Source organism: Rhinopithecus bieti, unplaced genomic scaffold (assembly GCF_001698545.2).
Source record: "Rhinopithecus bieti isolate Rb0 unplaced genomic scaffold, ASM169854v2 scaffold_1583, whole genome shotgun sequence".
In the NCBI taxonomy this organism is placed as follows: domain Eukaryota; kingdom Metazoa; phylum Chordata; class Mammalia; order Primates; family Cercopithecidae; genus Rhinopithecus; species Rhinopithecus bieti.
Genome location: NW_016803645.1, coordinates 1,394,969 through 1,406,677, shown reverse-complemented (window position 1 = coordinate 1,406,677; position 11,709 = coordinate 1,394,969). Strand labels below are relative to the sequence as shown.

At 43.4% G+C, this 11,709-nt stretch overlaps 1 protein-coding gene across 1 annotated transcript in view; it reads left to right on the top strand.

Annotated features, from left to right (window-relative positions):
- The window catches only part of TIAM2 (TIAM Rac1 associated GEF 2), a 217,932-nt gene that overhangs the window by 71,934 nt on the left and 134,289 nt on the right, over positions 1-11,709 (top strand). The gene's annotated exons all lie outside the window — the stretch shown is intronic.

Here is an 11,709-nt window from a genome sequence, read left to right as displayed (position 1 = left end):
AAAAAAAAAAAAAAAAAGAAATAAAGGAATAATTTTGAATTAGGAAGTACAAAATAATTTAAAATTATTATTTTATTTTTTAAAGAGACAGCATCTTACTATATTGTGCCCAGGCTGGTCTCAAACTCCTGGGCTCAAGGGATCCTCCCACCTTGGCCTCCCAATGTGCTCCAAATACAGGCATGAGCCACTGCATTAAAATGGCCTGGTGTGGTGGCTCACACTTATAATCCCAGCACTTTGGGAGGCCAAGGCAGGAGGATCCCTTGAGCCCGGGAGTTGAAAATCAGCCTGGGCAACATAGTGAGACCCTGTCTTTATAAAAAATAAAATAAAACAATTAGCAGTTATGGTGGTACAAGCCTATACAGTCCCAGCTACTTGGGAGGCTGAGGCAGGAGGATCACTTGAGCCCTGGCATTTGGGGTTACAGTGAGCCATGATTACACCACTGTACTCCAGCCTGGGTGATACAGTAAGACCCTGGCAATCAATTGATCAATCGATCGATTTAAAAAAATGATTGAAAATATCCAGGTTTGATTCCTGCCTTTGCCTCTTAGTGATCTTGGCCAAATTATTTATCCCCTGGAGGCTGAAGTTATTTTCTGTAAAAGAGGGATGATTATTGCAACCTATGAGGATTCTTGTGCTGGGGTACCCCAGCACACAGCAACATTAAGAACGGATTGGTTAGGCGTGGTAGCTCATGCCTGTAATCTATGGGAGGCTGAGGCGGCCAGGTCACCTGAGATCAGGAGTTTGAGACCAGCCTAGCCAACAAGGTGAAACCCTCTCTCTACTAAAAATACAAAAATTAGCTGGACATGGTGGTATGTGTGCCCGTAATCCCAGAGGCTGAGGCCTGAGAATTGCTTGAACCGAGCAGGCAGAGGTTGCAGTGAGCTGAGATTGCGCCAGTGCACTCTAGCCTGGGTGATACAGCGAGACTCCTGTTTCAGAAAAAAAGAACAGATTAGGCCCTTCCCCCTCCATCCATGTTTCGTCTACTTTGGATATGAAAAAATGTTAAATTTCTATAAATTAGGAAATTTAAACTATACCAACTAGTGTATGTGTGTATATATATATATATGTGTGTGTGTGTGTGTGTGTGTGTGTGTGTGTGTGTGTGTGTGTGTGTATATATATATATATGGTTTTTTTCCCTGAAAGCTTCTGTGAAGTTGTTAGCTAAAAATCTTATCAGGTTTGTTGTGAATACTCATATGAATTAAGGAAAATTTCAGCAATGATTGGTTAATTTACCTGCAGCCCTCAGGGACAATCTACATTGTAGCCTTAAGACATACATTTCTAAAATGACTCTCCAACAAGGCAAAAACCCTCGTTGAAGTAGAATAGTTACACATTTTGTGAGGATGGGGGAAGCACCTATTTAGATGAGGGGAAAAAATGTGCGGTTTAAGCCCTGTTCAGTTTTTAACTTAAATGGAACAGTGCGTAATGAAGAAATGTTTTGCCAAGAATAACTTGGTACAATGACCGTGGTAGATTTTGGTTACAGAATGCGATTGGGGTTTAGGAGGACGATATCTGCTTCTGATTTACTGAAGCTCGGACTCTACATCCACGCAGGTGTCCGTAGTCAGCGAGAAGCTGTGTGGTTGCAGTCTGAGATTCCAGCGCATGATTCTGTTGAAGTTTTGATGGAAACCTTGGGAAGTGCATCCCTGGGCCTAAGCTTGCTCTTTGTGGAGTAGCTCAAGCTCAGAAAGGTTAAAAACGACAGGTTATTTAAAAGTCACGCCAACCATTTTGAATCTCATGTTTATAAAAGTTATAAAAGAGGGCCATTTAAAAGACATGCTAACAGCTTTAGGTCTTTCGAATCTTTGGTCTGGTAGTCACCAGAACAGGACCACGAGGTTAATAGAGGCCAGGATGTTGGACAAGTTTTAGCTGAGACTTGAAGTAGACGGGTGAGAAAGGGCAGAGTGGGACTGAACATTTGATATATTAAAGAAAAAAAAAAATGTGCTTCAAAGAGCCGTGGTGAGAATGTGTAAAATGCATTTGAATAATTTCTAAAATAAAAATAAGGAAAATATTTTATCCAGGATTATTTTATTTTAGACAATATTGATTCTGTAATTTAAAAAATTAAAAAACAAAATTTATATTGGGCAGCCCCTGAACCAGAATAGTTTCAGAGAAGCTCCTTGGTTTTGTAATTTTGCTTGAAAGTGTGTGTGTGTTTAAATTCTCTGAAATATTTTCAGTTTCTGCGATGGCTCACGTATAGCCGGGCCACTGAATTTACTTGACATTCCAAAAACATACCAGTAATATTTGTGGGATTGCTGGTTTCACCATCTCATAAACTTAATGCTGTTAAAGTTGTCATATTCTCTCTCTTCCCCCTGCAGACAGAGTCTTGCTTTGTCGCCCAGGCTGGAATGCAGTGGCGCCATTTCGGCTCGCTGCAACCTCCGCCTCCTGGGCTCAAGCAATTCTCCTGTCTCAGCCTCCCGAGTAGCTGGAACTACAGGCATGTGCCACCATGCCTGGCTAATTTTTGCATTTATGGTAAAGATGGGGTTTCACCATGTTGATCAGGCTGGTCTAGAACTCCTGACCTCAGGTGATGCACCCACCTCGGCCTTCCAAAGTGCTGGGATTACAGGCGTGAGCCACCGTGCCTGGCTTTTCATATTCTGTCTTACTGATTCTCCAAATGCTTCATGTTTTATAATCTCTCTCCCTCTACACACAAGCTGATGAGCCCCTTTGGGAAGGGATGGTGCCGTCTCTTACACTTAATGTCCCTCATGGTACCTAGCACAGTGCTTGGTATATGGGAGAGTCTCCAAACATTCATGTCGAATTGTTGAGTGGAACTTTTACATTTCACTTCTTTTCCCCAAGTGTCTGCCAGTACTTTGAACATTTTCTTCCAGGGCCAACACTGCCTCCCACACTGACATTGAGTTATTGGCTATTGTGGACTCCTTTCCCAGAGGGTGTTCCAAAGTGTCCTGAGGTTGATGGTCATGCCGTGGTGTTTCTGGGAACAGTGGGTAGGGGAGGGAGTAAAGGGGATGGGCAGGTGCCTGTCCAAGGTTCCCTTAGCTTCCCCTCCCTCAGCCTGCCTTTTCCCTCTCATCTCCTCCTCTCTCCAAACTTTGTCCCTGACTCTGGTGCTCAGGACCTGCACCCACTTCACACCTTTCCCTGAAGGAGCTGGGGTCTTTCTCCATGTATTCTCTCGTGGATTCGGTCCTTCAGGGATCCAGCAAGTGGTTATAGAGCACCGTGTCTTTGCACAAGCCATTTTCTGTTCCCTGGAGTTCCTTTCTTTCTTTTCCTTTCTTTTCCTTTTTTTTTTTGAGACGGAGTCTTGCTCTGTTGCCCAGGATGGAGTGCAGTGGCGTGATCTTGACTCACTGCAACCTTTGCCTCCCATTTTCAAGTGATTCTCCTACCTCAGCCTCCCAAGTAGCTGGAATTACAGGCAACTGCTACCACACCCAGGTAATTTTTGTATTTTTTTAGTGGAGAATGGGTTTCACCATGTTGGCCAGGCTGGTCTCAAACTCCTGACCTCAGGTGATCTGCCTGCCTTGGCCTCTCACAGTGCTGCGATTGCAGGCGTGAGCCACCGCATATGGCCCTCTCTTTCCTTTCTTCATCTAATGGAATCCCACTCATCCTCCAAGACCCACTTGTTGGGTTGTCTTCCTTATTGGGTTGTTCCTAAATTTCCTGCAAAGAAGTTGAATGTCCAATGAATGTGTTTTTTTTTTTTTTTTTTTTAATTTGTGCAGTGCAAAAGGATGAAGCCCATGGGCCTAATCCGTGGTGTCCAGATTGCACATTAATGATGGGCCATCTTAAAATAAAAAAAATTCTGGTACTTACTGTCTCTATCCAAAGTGTTTGCCTTGGACAGTGACTTCCCTTCCTTTCCCTTTCCCCCCTTTTTTTTGGACGATGTCTTGCTCTGTTGCTCAGGCCAGAGTGCAGTGGCGCAATCTTGGCTCACTACAACTTCCGCCTCCTATGTTTAAGAGATTCTCCTGCCTCAGCCTCCCAAGTGCTGGAATTACAGGTGCCTGCCACTATGCCCGGTTAATTTTTGTATTTTTAGTAGAGACGGGGTTTTACCATGTTGGCCAGGCTGGTCTCAGACTCCTGACCTCATGTGATCCACCGGCCTTGGCCTCCCAAAGTGCTGGGATTACAGGCGTGAGCCAGTGCACCTGGCCCTGAGTTTTCTTTCTTTCTTTTTGAGTCAGAGTCTCACTTTGTTGCCCAGGCTGGAGTGCAGTGGCGCAACCTCCACTCACTGTAACCTCCGCCTCCCAGGTTCAAGTGATTCTCATGCCTCAGCCTCCCGAATAGCTGGGATTACAGGCGTGAGCCACCGTGACCGGCTAATTTTTGTATTTTTGGTAGAGATGGGTATCACCATGTTGGCCAGGCTGGTCTCAAACTCCTGTCCTCAAGTGATCTGCCTGCCTTGGCCTTCCAAAATGTTGAGATTACTGGCGTGAGCCACCATGCCCGGCCAACAATGACTTTTCAAATGTTTTGAGACTCTTCAGAGCTTGGCTGTCCTTGGATTTTATTAGAATGGATGTCCTATTCTGACAAAACTATCTCTTGTGGTCTTATAAGTCAGGTTTTAAAACATTTTTTTTAGAAATCATGACTCAAGAAGATATCATTTTACTTCCCAACCCAGTATGTTGACAAACACACAAGCACCCACAAGAATTTACTTTCATGAAACAAATTTTACTCCTACTGGGATTCACTCGTCTATTTTCTGTTCTGCTTATTCTCTCTTCTGCTCTATTTTGTTGTCTTCTATTCATTTAAAAATACTGGTATCAATTCATTGCATGGATTTCATGGCTCAACAATGGGCCATGACCCATGGCTTGATCAGCCTTCTGTAAGCCGTGCTGCAGATGTTGGGATGTTTTCTAAAACAGGTGTGAGTGCCGAGATCCTCCTTGTGATAAATGGACTTACTAAGGTGATGAACTGGACAAAAAGCTGAGCTATTGTCTCTGTGGAATTTATGACTTTCCCCCTTGTTGAATACCAGCCATGCTTGTCAGCCGAGATCCTGCTTGGAGGGCATTCCTTGCTGCAGATGGGTCTATCTATTCATCTGTTAATATGCATTTGGAAGGAGTCCTGCTGAATTCAAAGACGACCAGTGAGGCCCAACAATGGAAGCTTAGCTTCTGAGGCCCTTCACAGCAGCTTGCTTTCTGCTCACTTTATTTATAAGGATTACTCTTCCTAAGCATTATTCCTATGGAGACCAGATGTTCCTTTTGCCTGCCTCTTTATATACATTGGGTTCAAGTTTTCTTGTGATTAGAAATGAGCTCCTTCAGGTCTTGGTATGCAATTCATGCATTCTGAGTGTAGTTCATTGACTCAGGATGAGAGAAACAGATTCTGGCAGGATTTACACAGTTTATTAGTCAGTTTGGATCCCTGGCAGTGTTGAATGCTTTTGTTTTAGATTTTTAGGCACATTTGTCCTGTGCTTTAATATTTTTAGTGATAGAGACAATAATAAAACTTTAGAGCAGGCTTTCTCAGCATAGGAACTATTGGCATATTAGGCCAGATAATTAATTATTTGTTGTGGCGAACTGTCCTGTATGTTGTATGAAGTTCAGTAGCATCCCCCAGCCTTAACCCACTAGGTGACAGTAGCAGACCCCAGTTGTGACAACCAAAAATATTCCTAAAGATGCCAAATGTCCCTTGGGGGGACAAAATCACCGTAGTTGAGAATGACTGCTTTAAGGTTGTACCAGTTCAATGTGCATTCAGGTTATTTTCTTACATTTTCTACCATGAGTATCTACTAATGAGAGTGTGTGGTTTGTGTCACTGGTTTTCTTTATATTTGATAGACTGCTTGCAAATTAGGTAGTTTTATATGCCGTAATAATTTGGGGGAATTGATCAAAATCAAATGCTAAAACCTAGAAGATTCTAAATTTATATCTATATCTATATGTAATATTTAATTTAATAATAGGTAATGAAAAACTTGAAATGACAGTTTTAATAAGATCCAATGTCATAATATACAAAATCAGACTTTAAAATTTAATAATACTTTGTGTTGCATTATTGAATGATGAAAAGGTAATGACAGACCTGAAACAGCAGTTATAATAAGATCTGATATCATAACATACAAAATTAGACTTATAACTACAAATTAATAATAGTACTCTGTTGCATTTCACAGTATTTTAGATGGTTTCACATATATTTCCACACTTGATTCTCAGTGTGTGAGGTAGTAGGGCAGATATTTTTATCCTCAAGTTGCAAATGAGGAAAATGAAATTCAGAAAGCGTGAGCAGTTTGCCCAAAGTCTCACATGCTGTTTGAGAGACAGAAGCAGGGCTTAACCTGAGTTCACTGACACAAACCAGACTAGAATTCGGAGACTCCTCTCCTTAGTGGTTAACGCTGTCCCCTACCCTCCCCAAATAAAGAAAACCAAGTAGATATTGTTATGGTTAGTGATAACTAGCCCTTTTGTTATCTGGCTCTTGTCACTATCTGAAGTATTTGCCTGGGACTAGGATGAGGGTCCTAGTTTAGTATAAAAATTTCTCTGGAGCAACATGAAGCCTGTTGGTATCTCCTGATAGTAGCACTTGTGCTTCCTCTCACGGTCTCAGCCAGCTGTAGATCTGCTTTTTTGCAGTGGCTCCGTTCTGTTTGCTGTCCTGCATCCGGGCCCCCGCCCTCCTCGCAGGCCTCTGCTCAGCACCATCTGCCCACCCGGAGGCTTTCCTCCTATTCCCCTTCAGTTGCTCCATCTGGGCAGCCAGCTCAGGGCCTCAGTCCAAAGACAAAGCAGAGGCGGATGATTCTAGTTTTCTTTGCTATAAATGCCACACTACATGGAACTAGAGAATTTGGGAATCTGACTCATCCAATCAAGCCCAGGCTAAAGGCAAATGAAGGAAAGGTAAATCTCGAATTTCCTCCTGAAAGCTGTTTTTCCCTGGGACTCAGTAGATGACAGTGGCTGTTGGGATTGTGATGGCATACTTAGGACATTCCTCCACATTGCTGCACACTTCTGGTGTGGTTATTGATCACACTTTTAAAAAAGAAAAACTTCCACTCTGTAATTTTAGCTTAAAAAGCTACAGAGCATACTCATGTGAATGGCGATTGGAGGGAATGGAGAATGGAAGGTAGGATTTTGGGGGATTGGAGGGAATGGAGAATGGAAGGTGGGATTTTGGGGGACTGGGAGGGAATGGAGAATGGAAGGTGGGATTTTGGGGATTGGAGAGAATGGAGAATGGAAGGTGGTGGGATTTTGGGGATTGGGAAGGAATGCAGAATGAAAGGTAGGATTTTTTTTTCTAGGTCCATGTCATTGTGATTCAGTTTTTTTAAATTCCAATATTTATTATAATTGTCCTGTAAATAAAATATAATTATAAAAAATTTTGTACACAGCATAAAATGTCACAGCATAAAATGTTTGCTAAGTATACGCACTCTTGGTGCCACATTATTCCGGAGTAACTTCACTTAAATTACGTCTCTTCCAGCCCTGGGCCTCGCCACATATGGTTATAGCTCATACCCATTCCTGCAGGTTAGAATACCTTCACAGGGGTTACTGCGGGTGACTATACCTATACGTACTTTTGCTATTTGTAAACATCAGGCCCTTTTAAAATACTTTTTTAAAAAAAGAGTTTACATGAAATCTGTTTTTTTTTTTTTAATTTTTTCAGCCCCCTTTCTATTAACTAAAATAGTTTTAAACTGGAATATCATAAAATTCCTTTAATAAAGGAGTCGGGGCCAGAGGTTACTGAACATTTGCCTTAAATATTCCCTTGCTTCCAGACAAAAATCATAGCTGAAGCATGACAGATAAATATCTGTTCAACTTGTCAAACTCCTCAGGGACAATAATTACTTAGCTTCCCTCAGGGATTATCCATCCTGTCAATAAATTTCTCATAAATATTGGATAAATTCTTCCTCCTACAGTTTAAGGCTGTTTTTTTGTTTTTTGTTTTTTCCCTGCCAGGACTGACCCAACATTGCACATTTTGTCATCATTGTGCACATGTGAAAATGCATGTTGTGCTATACTTCTGTCACTCCCTGTTTGCTTTTCTCTATCTTAATTATGGAAATGTATCCTTGTGAGTTGATACACCAGTCTTTCTGTCATACCCAGTAAGGAGGATTCTCGCCCTTGGTCTGGGGTCTGCATCAACTGTGTAGCACATGAATTGCTGTCACAGGTGTCTGCTGAGTGCTTACATGAGCCTCCAGGTGCTAGGCCTTGAGTGCACAGCGTTCAGTAGAGGATGGGGTCTCCTGTGTTTTTAGAAATATCCCACGAAATAAAACAATTAAGCTATTTAATTGCAAAAGTAGTGAGATGAGCTTAGGTTCTAACCTGCCGCTGGGCAGAAACTTCCACCTGGGAGCGATTCTGCAACTTTGAATTCTGACCTCTTTGTGTGTCCATGAGCAGCTGACACAGTCGGCCACTCAATCGCAGTTTTGTCCGCTGGTTTTGGTGAACTTGGGGCCTGTGCTGTGTGTGCTGCAGCTCAGGAGGGCTGACAAAGAGAGGTGGCTGAGGAGCGAGAGATCGGGAGCCTTTCGCCTCCAGTGTCGTCGCTGGACCTTGGTCTTTACAAAAGGAAACAAATGAAGGCTCACTCTGATCCACTCACTGTGACAGTCTGAGTGGCAGCAGCCAGGAGCTTCTCTGGCCATTTGTAGTTCCCTCAGTTAAAAAAATAAAAGGGTAGCTGAGGTAGAGCAGTGGCTCAGGTTTTGAACTTTGTTTATTATTATCATCATTATTTTTGAGAGAGAGTCGACAGTCTTGCTGTGTCTGTTGCCCAGGCTTGAGTCCGATGGCTTGATCTCAGCTCACTGCAACCTCTGCCTCCCCGATTCAAGCAGTTCTCCCACCTCAGCCTCCCCAGTAGCTGGGATTACAGGTGTATGCCACCATACTCGGCTAATTTTTTTGTAGTTGTAGTAGAGATGGAGTTTCACCATTTTGGCCAGGCTGGTCTCAAACTCCTGGGCTCAAGTGATCCATCTGCTCGGCTTCCCAAAGTGCTGGGATTACAGGCTTGAGCCACTATGCCCAGCCAGGTTTTGAACTTTTTTTTTTTCTTTTGAGACGGAGTTTCGCTCTTGTTGCCCAGGCTGGAGTGCAATGGTGCAATCTTGGCTCACCGCAACTTCAGCCTCTGGCGTTTAAGTGATTCTCTTGCCTCAGCCTCCTGAGTAGCTGGGATTACAGGCATGCACCACCATGCCTGGCTAATTTTGTATTTTTAGTAGAGATGGGGTTTCTCCATGTTGGTCAGGCTGGTCTCGAACTCCTAACCTCAGGTGATCTGCCCTGCCTCGGCCTCCCAAAGTGCTGGGATTACAGGCATGAGCCACCGCGCCCAGCCAGTTTTGGACTTTTAAAAGGTGGGTTTCTTGTGGTCCAGCCCCATGTGTGAGATGGGGCCAGGTTCTAGTGGCAAGTCTAGCGGTTGCTATCCCCTTTTTAGATGTGTGGCACAGCTGCCTACTGAAAGGTAGGGGGTTGGCGGCATAGCAGGCACCTTCTCAGTCCTCATTAATTAGAGGCTGAGCTATTGGATTTCCTGCTGATGGCCAAGTGGAAAATGTATTTGACTTTATTTTTTTATTTTTTTATTTTAAAATGTATCTGTGTGGATAGACTCAGGCAGGAAATTTGTCTTTGGCTTTGTTAGAGGAACCTAGCTCCGGTGTCTTGCTTCTCCTCCCACTAACTGTAAAAGTCACCACTGAGGCTGGGTGTGGTGCCTCACGCCTGTAATCCCAGCACTTTGGGAGGCCGAGGTGAGTGGATCACCTGAGGTCAGGAGTTCGAGACCAGCCTGGCTAACATGGTGAAACCCCGTCTCTACTAAAAATATAAAAATTAGCCGGGTGTGTGGCGGGCACCTGTAATCCCAGCTACTTGGGAGGCTGAGGCAGGGGAATCACTTGAACCTGGGAGGCAGAGGTTGCAGTGAGTCGAGATTGCACTGCTGTACTCCAGCCTGGGTAATAGAGTGAGACTCTGTCTCAAAAAACAAAACAAAACAGAACAAAAGTTGCCATTGAACCCTCCTAAGAAGATATACAATAACCAATAAGCACATGAAAAAGATGGTTCAATATCACTTATCATTAGAGAAACGAAAATGAAACCCATAATGAGATATGTCCGTTAGGATGACTACTGTCAAAAAACAGAAAATAGCAAGCATGGGTGAGGATGTGGAGGAATTGGAACTCTGCTGCACTGTTGGTGAGCATGTCAAATGGTGCAGCTGTTGTGGAAAACAGTATGGCGGTTCCTTAAAGAATTGAAAATAGGGCTGGGCGCGGTGGCTCATGCCTGTAATCCCAGCACTTTGGGAAGCCGAGGTGGGTGGATCACTTGAGGCTGGAAGTTCGAGACCAGCCTGGCCAACACGGCGAAGCCCTGTCTCTACTAAAAATACAAAAATTATCTGGCGTAATGGTGCACGCCTGTAATCACAGCTACCTGAGAGGCTGAGGCAAGAGAATCTCTTGAACCCCAGGAGGCAGAGGTTGCAGTGAGCCGAGATTGTGCCACTGCACTCTAGCCTGGACAACAGAGAAGACTTTGTCTCCAAAAAAAAAAAAAAGAAGAAGAATTAAAAATAGAATAACCTAATGCTATTGCATTTCCACACTTCTGGGTGTATATCGCGAAAAATTGAAAGCAGGGTCTGGAAGGGATAAATGCCCATGTTCACAGCAGCATTATTCATAATAGCCAAGAGGTGGAAGCAACTCAAGTGTCTCTCCATAGGATGGATGAATAAACAAAATGCGGCATATATATATAATAGAATGCTATTCAGCCTTAATAAGGAAGAAAAGTATGACACCTGCTACCATGGGGATGAAACTTGAGGGCATTATACTAAGTGAAATAAACCAGCTGCAAAAAGACAAATACTTTCACTTATATGTGGTGTCTAGAGTCCTCAAATTCATAGAGACAGAAAGTAGAGTGACAGTTGCCAGGGGCTGTGGGACTGGGGAGTTGCTGTTTAATGGGTACAGAGTTTCTGTTCTGCAAGATGGAAAGAGTTCTGAAGATGGATGTCGGTGATGGTTGTACAACAGTGTACTTACTGCTGCCCTGTACATTTAAAAATGGGTAAGATGGGCTGGGAATGGTGGGCTCATGCCTGTAATCCCAGTACTTTGGGAGATGGGAGACTGAGGTGGGCAGATCACCTGAGGTCGGGAGTTCGAGACCAGTCTGACTGACATGGAGAAACCCCGTCTCTACTAAAAGTGCAAAATTAGCTGGGCGTGGTGGCTCATGCTTGTAATCCCAGCTATTCGGGAGGCTGAGGCAGGAGAATCGCTTGAACCCAGGAGGCAGAGGTTGCGGTGAGCTGAGATCGCGCCACTGCACTCCAGCCTGGGCAACAAGAGCAAAACTCTGTCTCAAAAAATAATAATAATAAAAACAAATAAATAAATAAAATAAAATAAAATAAAAGGATAAGATGAAAAATGTTATGTTATCCATGTTTGACCACAATTACCAATAAACATTTCTTTTTTTTAAAGGAACAAAAACTCACTATTAAGTCCTCACCCCTCTACTTCCCGTGTCTGTGGCT